Below are 16,045 nucleotides of genomic sequence, written 5' to 3' on the forward strand. Positions count from 1 at the left end.
GTCTGGATCCCTGGACAGCGGCTGTCTGTCAGAGCTGCAATACTGGGCTAGATACATAAATGTTCTGATCTGGCAACCTCACTGCTTCAGACTCTGAAGATTGAAAGGCAATGCTGAACATATCCAGGAGGTTTTATTTTATTGATCAGAGTGCTAAATCAAATCTATATATATATGCATGCAGATGTATGGTAACTATACAGATGACGGAACATCTGCATAATGTCACGCAGAACTAAAATGTATATTACACATTTTGTGCTGAAATACTTCATTCCCTGGTTAGAAAGAAATTTCAATTATCTTCACCTGGTGCTAACATATTGAAGAAACTGTAGTTTATTTTATTTTGTCTGATGAGAAACTGAATGAGAAAGATGTTGAATGTGGATGTAAACACAGTTTATGATGTATGTGGGGATCCTAGCAAGCACCATTTCTTGGACAAATATATATCTTTTCCCCTGCCATATGCTCTGTCTTAATCTGTTGGTGACAAGTAGCTCATACTCCCCAACTTCTCACAGAGGAAAATAGGGACTCTTGGGTACTCAGAATCCTCCTATTTGTACACCAAGCATCACTACCCTATGTACACATCCTGGGCCACATTGCTCTTCTCTGCCTGCAGTTCATGTACTTTGAAATTGTCTGTCCTGAGGCCCTAGACTTCCCTTATACATGTAGATACCAGAGCAATAGATAATTTTTCTCAGTGAACATGAATTTAACAGCATGCCCCCTAGATACAATATCCAGAGGCTTCTAGAAGGGTTGAAACTTGAAGAATTCTAATACAAGCAACTATCTGAAAGACTGCTTCCTTCGTATCTTGGCAGATGGGATGTCTTCATGGTTCCAAGTGGAATTATTTACAAATCAAGTTGTTTTATATATTCCCCATACACCAGGAATGGGGAACTGGATCTAGCCAGCAGGGCTGCTCCTGATTTTCCCCACCATCTGTGGGCCAAGCTGGACAGGCCGGTGAGGCCACCCACAGTGACATCAGGGGACCTGATTTTGCCCACATGGGTAATGGCACAGCTTTCAAAGCACAAATGATCAGCTGATTGCCAGGGTGTGAGGCACTGTGCATGGGGTTTTGCAAACACTAATAATCAGCTTATATGCCTATAGGGTAGTGTTCTTTGATTAGTAGTAGTAGTAGTAGCAGCAGCAGCAGCAGCAGCAGCAGCATTTATCACACTTAACTGTAGTATTTATCCCACATGTATTACAACCTATGTCTACAGAGTTCCGGGAACCATGCATGTGGCTATCCTATGTCATCTTCACAATAACCCTATAAGGTAGGCTAGCTTATGAGAGATGCTTAGGCTACATGACTTGCCCAAGCCTAACTGAATGTTTTTTTCTTTTCTTTTATGGTGGAGAAGGAGGTGCCCATTTCATATTCTGTACAATATTCAGTACACCACACAGGATCCTGAATTTATAGTGTGATGTTGCAGCAGGATTGTTTATCTGTACAGACGATCATTTTTCAACTGAATGAACCTAATCATGGGACAGGCCAGTATATTGAAGATTGGGTTGCAGGTTCAAGCTTTAATTCTCCTTTTATAAGTACTAGCTCTCAATTTACCTTTGAAGAATGGCGTCTACTAGCTATACAATTAATCCATTTTGAAATGTGTGCTTTCTTTCCTATTTCCTATTAATCAAATTTACAACAAACAAAACAAAACAACCTCACTTTCTGAAAATAAACAATGATACAGAATTTGTGTTACAGAAATTGAACACACATAGCAAAACCTGGATTTATGACAACCTAATAGGATAGGTATTGCCATGGAATCATAACTCACACCATTTTGTTTATTATATCACTCACTATATCTGAGACCAGAGTAATAATTCTTCTTCACCATCACAGCAGCAAATCAAATCAGATCTCTTAAAACTCTCCTTTCAGTGTTTGTTGGTAATCTCACATGCCATTTTTTATTTTAAAATACCATAGAACACCTTTTCCATTTGACAATCTGAATAACAAATCTGTTAGCAATAAATTTATCTTTTTTTCAGGTTCCAAAGCAAATGAGCATTTCCAGACCACCAGTTCTTTAAGAAGGGTTAAGAAATATAATAAAATTAAAGTGAACACTGTGCAACCTGAACCTGAAAAAGGCATGAAAAATTGGTTTTTAGGGTTGTTGTTTTTAAAACAATGTAGTTGGTGCAAGAACTCTTATAGTGTAGGCTGCTTGAAGAAAGCTCTTGGCAAGAACATCACAAGACGGAGCAACACTTTAAAATATGCTCAAGCAGCCAAATACAAACTGACACCAGGAACCCAATTGTAGGAATAAATAAGAAAAAAGGTATCTCAATTTAATATAAGCCTACATAACAAAAAGATCAATGTTTACAACTCATGGTTTAGAATACTATGCAGCTGTTTTCAGAGTGAATACAGAGCAGTTGTATAATAAGAAATTAGAATGTTCATTTCAAGAGAATTTCTCAAGAGCTCTTTTGATATGAAATACAACAAATATGATGGTGACTATGGCTGCAGTCCTCTGAACTAGTCTGACTGGAGTATGTAGGATTTCTCTACACTGTGTATCATATTCTTAAAAAACTAGACATTAATGCATTAAATGAGACTGGGCTGAGATCAATTTAGAATAGACCGATTTAAGCTGGAAGAAGGATCTCTTTGATATGACCTCCAGAGCAGACCATTTGCGGAAGGATTCAAGATGAACTGATTTACACTTGGATATCTGTTTGCTGCATTTCTCTGCTTTTCAAGTATGAACTGATATGTCTAATGTCAGGTTATTAAGGTGTCATCTTAGGGATGGTCTGAAACCTGTGCCTGTAAAAAAGATTAAGAACCTTCGATTTCTTTGGCATTCTTGTTGTGGCTTAGATGATTCATATTAAGAGCGACTAGCATAGAAGTTATTTTTAAAATGTTACTTTAACTGAATATTAATCAAACAGCCTCAGAGTTTTTCTTTCGCTGAAGCTGTAGCAATACAGGGTACAAACCAGCAGGAAGTTACCCTGCTCAGTCACAGATCACCTGCTTTGTATGCAGAAGATCTCAGCTTCAACCCCTAGAACCCCCAGTTAAAGGGATCAGTTTAAAAGACCAGATGGAAAAGACTCTGGAGAGCCACTGCCTGTAGACCTGGGATGGGAAACCTGTCCCCTTCCTGTTGCTGCTGGACTCCAACTCCTACCTGCCCCGCCCACCATGGCCAATGGTCAAGGATGATGGGAGTTGTAGTCCAACAACATATGGAAGGTCAAAAGTTCGCCATACTTGCAGCAGACAATACTGGGCTACATGACCTTGGAAACAAGGGGGTGGGGAGGTGAGCTTACTACAGTAGGAAAGGCAATCTATAATAATAATAATAATAATAATAATAATAATAATAATAATAATAATAATTTATACCCCACCCATCTGGCTGGGTTTCCCCAGCCACTCTGGGCGGCTTCCAACAAAAGATTAAAAATACATTAAAACATCAGTCATTTAAAACTTCCCTAAACAGGGCTGCCTTAAGATGTCTTCTAAATGTCAGATAGTTGTTTATTTCTTTGACATCTGATGGGAGGGCATTCCATAGGGCAGGCGCCACTACCAAGAAGGCCCTCTGCCTGGTTCCCTGTAACTTTGCTTCTCGCAGTGAGGGAACTGCCAGAAGGCCCTTGGAGCTGGACCTCAGTGTTTGGGTTGAACGATAGGGGTGGAGACACTCCTTCAGGTATACTGGATGCTTCTGCCGCCTCTGGCCCCTCCTTCCTCACATCATGTCCAGAGTCTGAATTGCTTCCTGCCTCTGGCTCTTCTCTCTCTCTCAAGCCTGTTGCGTCTTCAGCATCTCACTGCCACTCCCCTGGCTCTGAGCCTTCCTCCTCTGGGGCTTCCTTACGGGGTTCTCTGGCTGGAATCTCCCACCACTCCTTGCCATCCAGTCAGTCCCTGACATGCTGCTGCATGCATTTCAAGGACCATCTGATTGCTTATACTCCACTTTGATAGCTGATAAACCGCTGATGGGGCACTTCTGGTGGTTCCCCACGCCCCTGAGGTTTGGCTGGCCTGCAGTAGGGACCAAGCCTTGAGTGTAGCAGGCCCTGGCTTGTGGAACCCCTATCTGTAGAGATTCTGCAGGAACCATCCTTGCCTTCTTTCAGACACCTCCTGAAAACTGTACTGTTTAGACAGGCACCCACAATATGATTTTCTCTTTTTAACCAGCCAGTATCTACTACTGTTTTATCGGTGCTTTTAATTATGCTTCGTGGATATTTATCAACTGGTTTTTATTATATTTTGTATGTTCTAAGCCGCCTTGAAAGTGGAGACCATAAATATTTAAATAAGCTGTGGACAGTTTCTCACCAAATTTCAACCTAATTTGTAACGTGTGCTATGCAAATTATCTTTCTTTCTTTCTTTTTGCCCCAAACTGAAAATCCAAGAGAAAGGCCAACTTTCACAACTCTGACCAAACAGATTTCCCCTACAAGCTCCCTGGTATTCAAACAAGTTATACTTTATTTTCCGGAGGGAATGTTTGAAATCCCATTTAAAGAAATAATGCCTTGAGCTTATTTTCCCTAATACCATGTAAGGAAACATGAAAGCCTTTGGCTCTTGAAGTTTGTAGGGTTCTAATGAAGCAATCATCAACTCTGACATTCATGGGCTCACAGCGGCAGCTTTTGCTGCCAGGTTTCCGACAGATCTTTTAAAGTGAAAATAAACTTTACAGAAAGGTCTTGCTTTATCAGTTACAATGCAAACCTTTGTGGAGCTGGCATAATCATCTTCAGGACAGAACAGATTTTTTTTTTTAAAGGGGGGAAAAAAAACCCTAAATGAAATACGATGGCATGGAAATACTCCAGACCAGGAAAGCTCACAGATGATGGCAGGGGCAGGAGATGGGGAGGCAAACGGAAAATCAGTAAATCAGAATTTCTGTGTGCTTGCCTATGCAGACTTGCTTCATGGAAAGATAACCAATAATAAGTATTCTTCAGAAGTATCCTCTCCATCCCTATCATGGGAGGCAGAAATAAAACCTTTTTTATGGTTTTATTTGATGTACTCCTTCACAGCCCCACCATTACCGTAGGTGATTCTCAACACAGTGAGCAACAGCTAGATAAAACAAAAATATCTGCAATAAATGCATTGCTGCACACAAGGAAGGGAAATCGAAGTCACATGTGCCACTGTTTTCTGCAAAGACAGACGTAGATTTCTCACATTTGTTCCAGTACATTACGAATCTGTCAACCCAACCCAGTGGTTTACCCAGCGCTATGGCTTTCATGCACTGGCAGTGAGTCTCATTGCAGAATTGCTCTGATATGAAGGAAGGAAGTGTCTTGAACTGTGTCCACCAGAGCTCATCTGTCATTTCCCAGTGGCTGTACAGGAGAACAGCTATATCCACTACCCCAAAACTTCAGGCAGAAACAGGACACATAATTGAGATGCACTGAAGGTCAACATAAAAGCCCCCAAGGGGAAAACAAATCTGTACAATGTTAAGCATGTACCTGCCCATTCCTATAGGCAAGTGACTAAAGAACCTTGGGCATGTATTGCAGTGGACCTTTGTTGCATTCAGGCTTAGGGCGCCTCCAGCCTGTCAATATTTTCCAGGAGCGATTCAACTGCATCCCAGAAAATTAGGTTTGCACAACTGAAGTGGATTAAAGTGCTCTGTTGCCTTAGTGCAATGTCCTACCCACTTTTAAAAAGAAAGGGATCTTTTGTGGTTAGGGAAACACACTGAAAAGTGAGTAATGACCTAATGATAAACAGGAAGAGGTGCAAACACCCTGTAAGCAAATTTGAATGAATGCTCAATAAAAGACCGGATAAAACTTAGCCCCCACGTAAAGTTTATGACAGCAAATTAGGGGGATTTCATAAATAGGTCATCTGGAGGAGCCCTCAGAAGAAACCTGGGGACACCGGATGCTCTCGGGTTGACAACAATAGAGAACACATTGCATAGAAAGGCCTTCCACTGAGCACAATGGCAGATGTTGAGGAGTACCATGGTGAGCTAACCCTCCCCCGGAAGCGATCTGAGGTTAATGGGGTTTTGCTATAATCATCTGTCTTCAGAAAGAGGAGAGGAGGATATAATCTTGAGCCAGTAGGTGAAAAATTGAGCCAAAGGTTCCCCAAAGCTCCAAATCTGGGTGATTTAAAATTTGGGACTGAAGCTGTGGGCTTCTTCCATGCAGCTCAGTTCTTTCTCCTTCCTCTGCAAGGTCCAATCCAGCCTTAACTCAGCTATTCTCTTTTTTCCCTTTTCTTCCCGATCTTGTCTTCATGTAGCCAATTTCCACTACCTTCCTCAATGCTCTTCCTCTCCCTTTCCCCCTTGCTGAAATGTGCATCTGCCACCAACTCCAACCTGAAAGTTCTCTGTCTTTTCAGGTTGGAAGGGTGCAGAAAGTCTTACCATAAGGCTGTTGTCGCAGACAGATCCCCTGAATGGGGCATAATCTGCTGGGAGATTCTCTTGCACCAGCCTCAGCGAAATGACTGGGAGCTTTTTCTTGTGCAGCTCACATCCATTTCAATAAAGTCTGCACGGGAGGCCATAGCTTAGGGGGTAAGTATATGCTATGCATGCAAAATAACCTAGATTTAACCCTCAGCATCTCCAGTTAGGGCTGAGAAGGACTCCTGCTGGAAACTTGGAGTCACTTCCAATCAGCTGTAATGAGCCAGATGGACCAATGGTCTAACTCAGCATAAGGCAGCTGCAGCTTCCTATGATGTTGCACCTTAGTAACACAGCACCTGCTTTGCATGCAGAAGGTCTCTGGTTCAATCCCTGGCACCCCCCCCCCGGTAGGACTAGGAAAGATTCCCTGTCTGAAACCCTGGAGAGCTGCTGCCAGTCAGTGCAGACAGAACTGAGCCAGATGGTTTGTTTCAGTATAAGGCAGCTTCCTCTGCTCCTACCCTACAATGCCCGGGGTTGATCCTGGACTGCTGGTGGTTGGGGTTGCCAGTTGGTGGAGAGAAATTGCTCTCTTTGGTGCCCCAAAGCCTTCCGGCTTGTCCACTGACTTAACTTATAATTCTGGATGTGTTGGTGCTGGTTGCTGTTAATAAGAGGTAAGAAGGAAGCAATCGGCATATACTTAGAGGCATTCTCCTTTATTCCTACTTTGATGTTGCGAGAGACAATCCTCATTTCAGCGGCAAATTAAGGGAAAGGGAATTGGCCGCATCTGTGCCAACCTGTAGCTTCTGTGAGTGTGTTCATGCCACTTGTAACAACAGCAGCAGCAGGAAAGTACCCCCAAGCACCGTCGCCAACAACAGTAAGTGGGTGGCTATTTCCACTTGTTCTTTTCTAAACTGATTAAAGAGCGATGAATTGATTAAACAACGGGTAGTTAAGCAGAGGGTGCTGGAGGTGGAATAATGGATGAGCGACACACTCTAATGGAAGAAAGTGGTTAAAAGGTGGGTTAATGACTGTTTTCCTCTCCCCAGCAGAACACTGAGCTGCTGTGCTGAAACTCTCTGCTGTTGGCTTCTGGATTCGCTAGAGCTGCCTTTTTATGAGAGCCCAGCTTGAAGGGGAGTCCATGTTGCCATGGAGTACTAATTTCTATTTACCAAGCAGTCTCTTATGCACAAAGCAAGAGTCTCTTTTAATACTTTTATTTACAGAGCAGGAGGATAGGGAGGCAGAGCTGTGTGAGGCACCAGGAATAAAGGTTTGTTATCCTTTATTATTTTTAATACTGATATCTCATCCTTGCTTGGAAATTTTCCATGGGATATATAGTAGACGTCAATCCTGCACTGATTCAAGCGCATAGCCATCTAATTTCAAAAACACTACGGCATCGTGTGTTCACAGATCCTTCACTGGGCTTGAAAGCACAGAGAGCTATCTGAAATTTATTAAAGAATTAATTGCAGGTACAAATGCTATTAAGGAATGTCATTAGAAGTGTGCACACTTTGTACACTCCACAGTGCCACAGGAAGATAAAACATTTCGATATTAAGAAATAATCAGTCCTATGTACTCATTTTGCTGTTATAGTGCGTTTGCTTAAATTCCAATGATAAATGCAGCAACACACTAGCGGCAACAGTTTAACAGAAAAAAATATTAATGAATAGTGTGGAATTTCCTGCACAATATGGAAATTATGCAATACACAAAAACAATAGTGCTTTTTTATTTTTTTAAAAAATAGGACTTTCTTGTGTGTCCACTAAGCATAAGGAACAATACATCTCATCCTTAAACATACTTTTGAATCAAGACCACTTAAATGAAAGGAGTTTTAAGGCTTCCTTGTGGATCTGCATTTTAAGAACACAAGAACTGCCCCTGAGAAGCTTGCAAACAAAAGGCATTATGATGGTAGTTATCTCCAATTATTTGTCACCAGGTTCCAGATAGTTTGTAGGTAGTCAGCATGAATATTGGAGTGAATATGGAGGTGTGATTTTTAGCTCTCACAGAAAGTAGCTATTTGCTAGACCTAGCCCAACAAAACTGCATAATTCTTGTAAACTAATGGCCAAATTTATCAGCAACAAATTATTTAAGTGAATCCCTGTATGAAACTTTGTTTGTCCTAAACTTACTTCCCACTCCCATGTCCATCTTTCCCAGTGTCTTATGTTTCTGTTCAATCTCACATTTAAGTATAATGGACATGACTTCAGTCCTAAAACAGATCTTTGGAAAACTCCACGGTTTACTCTCCTCCTTTACGTAAACTGTCAAACTGGCCTCTGCTTCCAATCCATTAGAGAGTCTGCCATCTCATGCAATGGCTACTGATTTAAATAAACTTTAATGATAAAACTTTTATACATTAAATTCTCCTCCATAAATTGGTTTTTGATTCCTTAATTGTAAGCTTACATTTGGTACATTTTTTTGTCCCTTCACTTAAGTAAGACTTTTAAAAGGAAATCCTCTTGCCACGATAGCTCCCCTTTTCTGTTTTGCCATGCTGATGCGTTTGTTGTGTCTTTTCTAATCCATTGCAGACATTAAAAATATAAGAAGAGTTTATCAGATCACACACCCAACTAGTCTACCATCCTGTTCTCACAGTGGCCAACCAAATGCCTGTGGGAAACCTGCAAGCAGGATCTTAGCACAACAACGCTCTCCCCGCTTGTGATCCTCCAGCAAATTGCATTGAGATGCAATTTTATAATGATGAATAAGGACAAAATACTTCCTTCTGTGCAAGGGACGTAGGTGGCGCTGTGGGTTAAACCACAGAACCTAGGACTTGCCGATCAGAAGGTCGGTGGTTCGAATCCCCACAACGGGGTGAGCTGCCGTTGCTCGGTCCCAGCTCCTGCCAACCTAGCAGTTCGAAAGCACGTCAAAGTGCAAATAGATAAATAGGCACCGCTCCGGCAGGAAGGTAAACGGCGCTTCCGTGCACTGCTCTGGTTCGCCAGAAGCGGCTTAGTCATGCTGGCCACATGACCCGGAAGCTGTACGCTGGCTCCCTCGGCCAATAAAGCGAGATGAGCGCCGCAACCCCAGAGTCGGTCACGACTGGACCTAATGGTCCAGGGTCCCTTTACCTTACTTCCTTCTGTGTCTTCAGAATCTCCCACCTGTCAGCGTCACTGGATGATTCCAAATTCTAGGTTTTTTTGGGGGGGGGTGCTTTTATCTATCCATTTTCTTCACACTGAGCATAATTTTACACACATCTATCTCCCTTATTTGACTTTGTTCTGAACAAAAAACCCCTCAAATGTTGTAACTTTTCCTCACATAGTGGAGTTCTAACTCCATGGTAATTTGGGCTGATTTTGATGAACTTTTCCCAGTTCCTTTTTGAAGTGTGGTGCCCAAACCTGAACAAAGTATTCCAAATGTGTGGTTGTAGTTTGTATAATGGCATCAAAATATTGCCAGATTTTTTCTCACACCCTTTCCTAATGATCCCTTAAAACATGGAATTCGCCTTTTTTGCAGCTGCTGCATACTGGGCTAACATTTTCATGACTCCACGTTCACTTTCCTGGTCAGTCACTGCCTACTAGAGCCTCTGTTGTAGAAGCTTTAAATAACTTCCAAACCTGATATTGCTGGACTCCCAACAAGCATTCCCAATGGACAAGCATGATGGGATCAGGAGGGCACAACACGGCGTACTTCTGCACCAAAGGAACACAAATTTCCTAACTGTAACATGCGTCATCATTTAATTCTAAATACTTTTTTCCTTTTGAAATTAAATACAGAAGTAACAGATTTTCTGGGCAGTTTTCCATGCATATATGCTGACTATAAAAGCCATGTGAGTTACAAGCAGTTTGTACCAAATTGTGAGCAGAGCTGAGGATTAAATCATAAGTAATTTCTCCTTTTTGTTGATTCTATAGGAAGCCTCGACAGCTCATTGTATAATATTATTGTATGAATAATATAGGTAAGCTAAACAGTTCATTTCCCCCTTAATGCATGCCTTGAGTTGATATGTTCCCCAGCGTCAGCAACTGATTCTTGCATCTCAAGATCTTCAAATCCCACGCTAAGTCGCAATGCCAAGGTTTTGATCTATACTACAGCTCCATTTTCTGATGACTGTAGGAATACATAATCCCTTTGGTGATATTTTTCACTGCATTTTTACAACTTCATGGCTTAGCTGAAATTGAGAACTTGTCTCCATTGTTTGGCGGGGGAAGGAACAAAAATCACACCTCAATTTTGTGGGAAGCAGCTTCTCCCAGAACACTGTAAAATCCTGTGCCCAGTTTAGCTGCCATGTAGGAGTAAAATACCAGAGGGCATGGCATTAACCCTGTTTAGATTAACTATAAGCCTCCTTCAGGCATTACATTCCATATTAAACATATGAGGGAGACAATGGGGTATTGGGGCATGTTCGCTCTGTCTCTGTTCTGACCACAATCCAACTTCCGTGCTCATGGGGGTTTCCCTTGCATTTCAGAATTCAGGGTTCTAAAACACAGGGGGGAGGCTTCATGGGTCCAGGAAGCTCCCTGCTTCATGTCATGGAAGTTGGAAGGTGATCAGAACAGTGACAGGGGGTGGAGCTAGTCTACCTATCTCTGCTGTCTCTCACTTCATGTGTTGACCTTAACCATGAAAGTAACACCTGAAAAGTACATGCTCACTGTACTGTCCAGATAGTCTAGATACATTTCATATATACAGAGAACTGGAAAACTAGCTATGCTCAGGATCCTGAATTAAGCATACAGGGCCTACTCACATGCACTTCGCATGTGTTGGGACTATGCAGACAGACCAGTGTTGAGGATGAGGCCTGCCAATGTGAATCCCCTTCATCAACTGTCCTGGAAAAAACGGGATGTCCCATCTTTTCCCAGAGGACGCTATTTTGGGCGCCATGCTCTCATGCAATTTCGGGCTGAGATCTTGCCCTGAGAATAGCATTTATTTTTGGGTCTGCAATTTCACATAGTTCCCCAAAACACATATTTTTGGGGTCCATGACTTTGGGCTCTGGGCACCCTAAAAGTGCTTTTTCCGAGTCCGTAATTTTGTGCAAGTCATGTGACTCATGCAGGAGTGCGTACCCAGAGGATGGTGTCCCAGTTTGGGGCAATGTCGTGTCGGAGGGTATGACAGTAGGGCTATGTCATCAGCACACACATAACACTTATTTGCTAGCATAGGGACTGTTAGGAACAGAATGCTGATGTCCTGAATTAGAATGGCTACTAAAATAAAATAATAACAAAACCATATAGGCATAAGTGAAAGTGCAAAATTTGCATTCTTGGATCCTCAATAACAAATTATGATAGACTTCTAGTATATGTGCAGTTGGAATCAAGGCATTTTTAAAAAACTTGACCAACTTTCCCTTGTTTCCTTAACATTTATTAATGGATTGTTGTGCTAAGGTAATTAACTCCAAAGCTGGCAAATTTAGCACAGAGAGATTAATTTTCTTTAACTAACATGCTACCTAAAATATGCTTTTTCTCAAGAAGAGGTTACCAGTAATTTGTTCTCGAATTAATCACATTATAAGTAAAGTAGAGTGATGATGTTTCAGAACAATTGTCAGTCCACCAACGTTAAGTGTTTTTGCTTTTTTTGTATTTGAGTAGACATTTACTAAATTACTGAAAGGTAAGATCATGCTGGCTACCACCTGGTCACTGGTAATTCATAAAATACGAAATTAGAACATGAGCCAGATTTCAAAAATGGTCCAATCAGGGCTTTCAGCTGTGTGAACAAACCTCAGGTTCACACATACTATCATCCTGTTGTGCACTGTGATTCTTCTTAGCTCCCTCTGTGTTCTATGTTCTGCCAAACCATTGTTTGTCAGACCGGGCAATGTATGTGCAAACCCCTGGAAACAGAAACCATGGTTTGATCATGTTTTCCATTCCTAGTTCCCAGACAAATAATGGCTTATGCAAAGCTGCCCGGTGTGCACATAGCACCTAACAGGAAGGGAATGAAGGAATCACAGTGTGTGAGGGGAGGAGGTAGTGGAAAGGAATACATAAGGGTGATTCATATTCACAAAGTGGCAGCCCATAGTGTAATATCTGAACTGAGCCATTGCAATCTATCTTGCTCCTTGCTATAAGAAATGGAAATTTGCTTGCTCAAGCAAGCATAAATCAAATGGGGTGGAGTCAGACTTTGCTCCTGCCAGTGGAGAGGGGGAAGGTAAACCACCCCTTTACTAGACCAATGAAATTGCTTTGACAATTGCAGGCTACAAATGACGTGTGAAGCCCCCGGTAGCCTGATCCAGTGGGAATATTGACAGAGGCTCTCTGTGATATATGCATGACAAGATATCTCACAGGTACAGTGGAGAGGCAGAGAATGGGAAACTGCTCTCTTTAACTGTGAAAGACATAGGCCCTCTAAGAGCAAAAAAGAAGAAGGTAAGGTAAGTTTTGAGAAACTGCTCAAAATGACTGTTAACTAACACAATACATAAGTCATTGAATTGCCATGCTGCTGTTGTTTGGTGCAAAGGGAAAGTCTGGTACGTTCTCTGTGGTGTTAAGGAAAAACAGCACCTGAACACCTGTTTCAACAGCTAAATTTAAGAAAAGGCTGGGCTTTGGCACTTTACATTGTTTTGGATACATATTTCTGTTTTGAAGGGCAATGGCTACATGATCTGGTAAAAGAAACTGTGGTTAAATTAACTCTACAGCCTGTACTGATGCAGCCAAAAGTTTATTGGCATGTTTTCCCCCTTTGGCTCTGTCCGTAGGGTTCATTACTTACAGCTCCTGCAGAATCAATCTGAACTGGCCAAAATCAGTGATGGGTTTTATAGCACAATAAATGCCTTGCCATACAAGCACAGGTTATACATGGAAGAGCCTGGCAACTGTCTTTTCAGAAATCCCTGTCTCATGATAGTGTGCACAGTTTCTGCCAATTTAACAGAATCATCAACATTCATATTTTTAGAGGTGTCATCCAGGCAGCTACACAGTGTGTGTTTTCCTGGAGACGAGTACTGGTGCAGAAAACCAGTATTATTGATAAAATCTTGGCATATCTGAACAAAAAAAGGAGATATTAAATGTATCTTCTCCTTTCTCCATGACAGCTTCTCATGCAACAAAAACACATTGTTTCGTACATAGTCCTTGTTAAAGAAACCTTTTAGCACTTCTTGAGCAATGAATTAATTAGTTTTCCAGCACTAATGAAATTAGAGAAATAGCTTTCCAGCTGATAATGCAATGAATGGAAAAGCTGAATAACTCTCACGGATGGTACACACAAGGCATCAGTTGCTCTGTGCTTCTAAAATTCCTAACTTAAGTGACTTACATTGCTGCTGAGTCTGTTTCGCTTTGTCCTTGTCCATGTAATGGACACCACATGTTCTATTCTGCTTTGCAAAACAAGATATTTGTAAGTTTAACTTGATAAAGTGTAAAAAGAAAAGAAAAACACCCTGAAGAAAAGACAGATGGCAGGCTTTCTTCCCCAAAACACAATTTCATAATCTGCATGCAACTGCTAATAGGTAAACACTAAAAACATTTCTTTTTTTGACAGAGAATTGCTGATAAATTGTCAACATAAACTTCGTCTCTGGTTACTCCTATGATCTAAAGCTCTTCTGTGAGCTTTGTCCCATCAAAGTCGGCTTCTTACAGCTGTATCAAAATTTATGAATGCATATGACTATAAAGTGACTGAAGGCAACCCATAATGCATGTTTGTTTACTGTGTATCAGCTCTTTTGTTCAGTACAGGCTGGGGGGGGGAGTTGTCCAGCGCGCGCGCTCGCTCTCTCTCTCTCCCTCCCTCCCCCCTCTTTAACCTTTCATTGATGATGAAAAACTACACTGGCAACACTATTTTCATAGGAACTTAAAGCAAAGGCCTAGTTGCAAAAAAACTGACATGGGTAAGACTACACTGTGCTAATCTATAAGATATCTATAGACATTATAGGAGCAGCCTAACTCATAGGGTGTAATCTGGCATATCAAATAGAGGTTAATTATGAAAATAAACTAAAAGGCATAACCTTCATTTATAGAATCACATTTTTTTTGCCTCTGCCATATTAAGATACCATTTTGCTTATGTAAGAATTCTTTTGTTTTTTTAAAAAATCCAAATTATCTGCACATAGACTGAAATTTATTTTTCCTGAAAACTCAGTGAATGAATCTCAACTTTAAATGTTGAATTACAACCAGGTACATCTTATTTTGATTCCAACATTACTGTCGGAAATCCTGGTGTTAAGATTTTCTATTTTATTTCTCAGAGTAGTGCGTATTTGGCAGAAAATATTGAAAGTTGTGTTGTCACACCTTCTAATCATATGTATCTTAAATTTCTGATCATTCGGATTAATTAGTTGCATTCAGGCAGAAGGGATGCATTTTTATTTCATACCTCTCCTTTCTCCTTTCTAACTGAATTATATAAGCACTTTACAAATATTAAACTGTGGTGGTACCATATAGTTAGTCAACGCCACATTTTGAGGGGAAAATTAAAATAAAATAAAACTGCAACTCGATAAACAATTAAACTGAAAGAAAACTGGATAAGGGGAAATGAAAGGATGGATTTCAGAAGAAGAAGAAGAAGAAGAAGAAGAAGAAGAAGAAGAAGAAGAGGAGGAGGAGTTGGGATTTGATATCCCGCTTTATCACTACCCTAAGGAGTCTCAAAGCGGCTAACATTCTCCTTTCCCTTCCTCCCCCACAACAAACACTCTGTGAGGTGAGTGAGACTTCAGAGAAGTGTGACTGGCCCAAGGTCACCCAGCAGCTGCATGCGGAGGAGCAGGGAAGCGAACTCGGTTCACCAGATTACGAGACTACCGCTCTTAACCACTACACCACACTGGCTCTCAATGCACACTTAATCTACAAAGTTAGCTGTCTGCAAATGCAGGCCTGGTGTTGTCACATGGTTTTTCAAGCAGCTGCTGAGCCCTGACACTCCAACACGACTTACTGCTAATGTCTGCACTGGTCCATCCTTTAAAATAATTTCCCTGAGCTTGATGCCCACCATTAAAACTACTCCAAATTTTTCTCTTGTGTAGTGGCCTTCTGGAGTACTGTGGGAAAACTCAATATGGTGGCTGCTTAATGCTTATTAGAGAAGTGGTATTGCTGCCCAGTAAACCCACTGGGTTCACGTGCATAAAAGGGGGCTCGCTAGGTGGCATTCCTCTGAGTGACCCCTCCATCCTGGAACCAGCCATGACAAGATGCTTTTTAAAAGATTAGACCAATTAGATAAGCATAGCAGCCCACGGATAGTTGATAAAGGTAAAAAAGGAAATCTCATTATTACTAGGATAGCTCTCACTATCAGTTACCGAGGTCAAACACAGGGAAGGGCCGACATGATTCATTTTTGAGTCATGATTCCACATAAGAGAGCTGTGTGGCCAGTGTCTGAGCAGAGGGCTCAGATACCTAGATAGTTCAGAGGAGTGTATGGGTCAAAACATCTGTGGTTATAGGATTACC

General features: G+C 41.4%; 1 protein-coding gene and 1 long non-coding RNA gene across 13 annotated transcripts in view; both read right to left on the bottom strand.

The window, feature by feature from the left end:
• The window catches only part of NPAS3 (neuronal PAS domain protein 3), a 637,639-nt gene that overhangs the window by 29,841 nt on the left and 591,753 nt on the right, over positions 1–16,045 (bottom strand). The window lies entirely within an intron of this gene.
• On the bottom strand, positions 7,693–10,834 carry LOC308596429. Its single transcript, XR_014012528.1, has 2 exons — positions 10,751–10,834; positions 7,693–7,944 (listed from the first exon to the last, which is right to left on the bottom strand). It is a non-coding gene; the product is annotated as an uncharacterized lncRNA (long non-coding RNA).

This window comes from Podarcis bocagei (genome assembly GCF_964188305.1).
Source record: "Podarcis bocagei genome assembly, chromosome: 1".
Taxonomy (NCBI): Eukaryota; Metazoa; Chordata; class Lepidosauria; order Squamata; family Lacertidae; genus Podarcis; species Podarcis bocagei.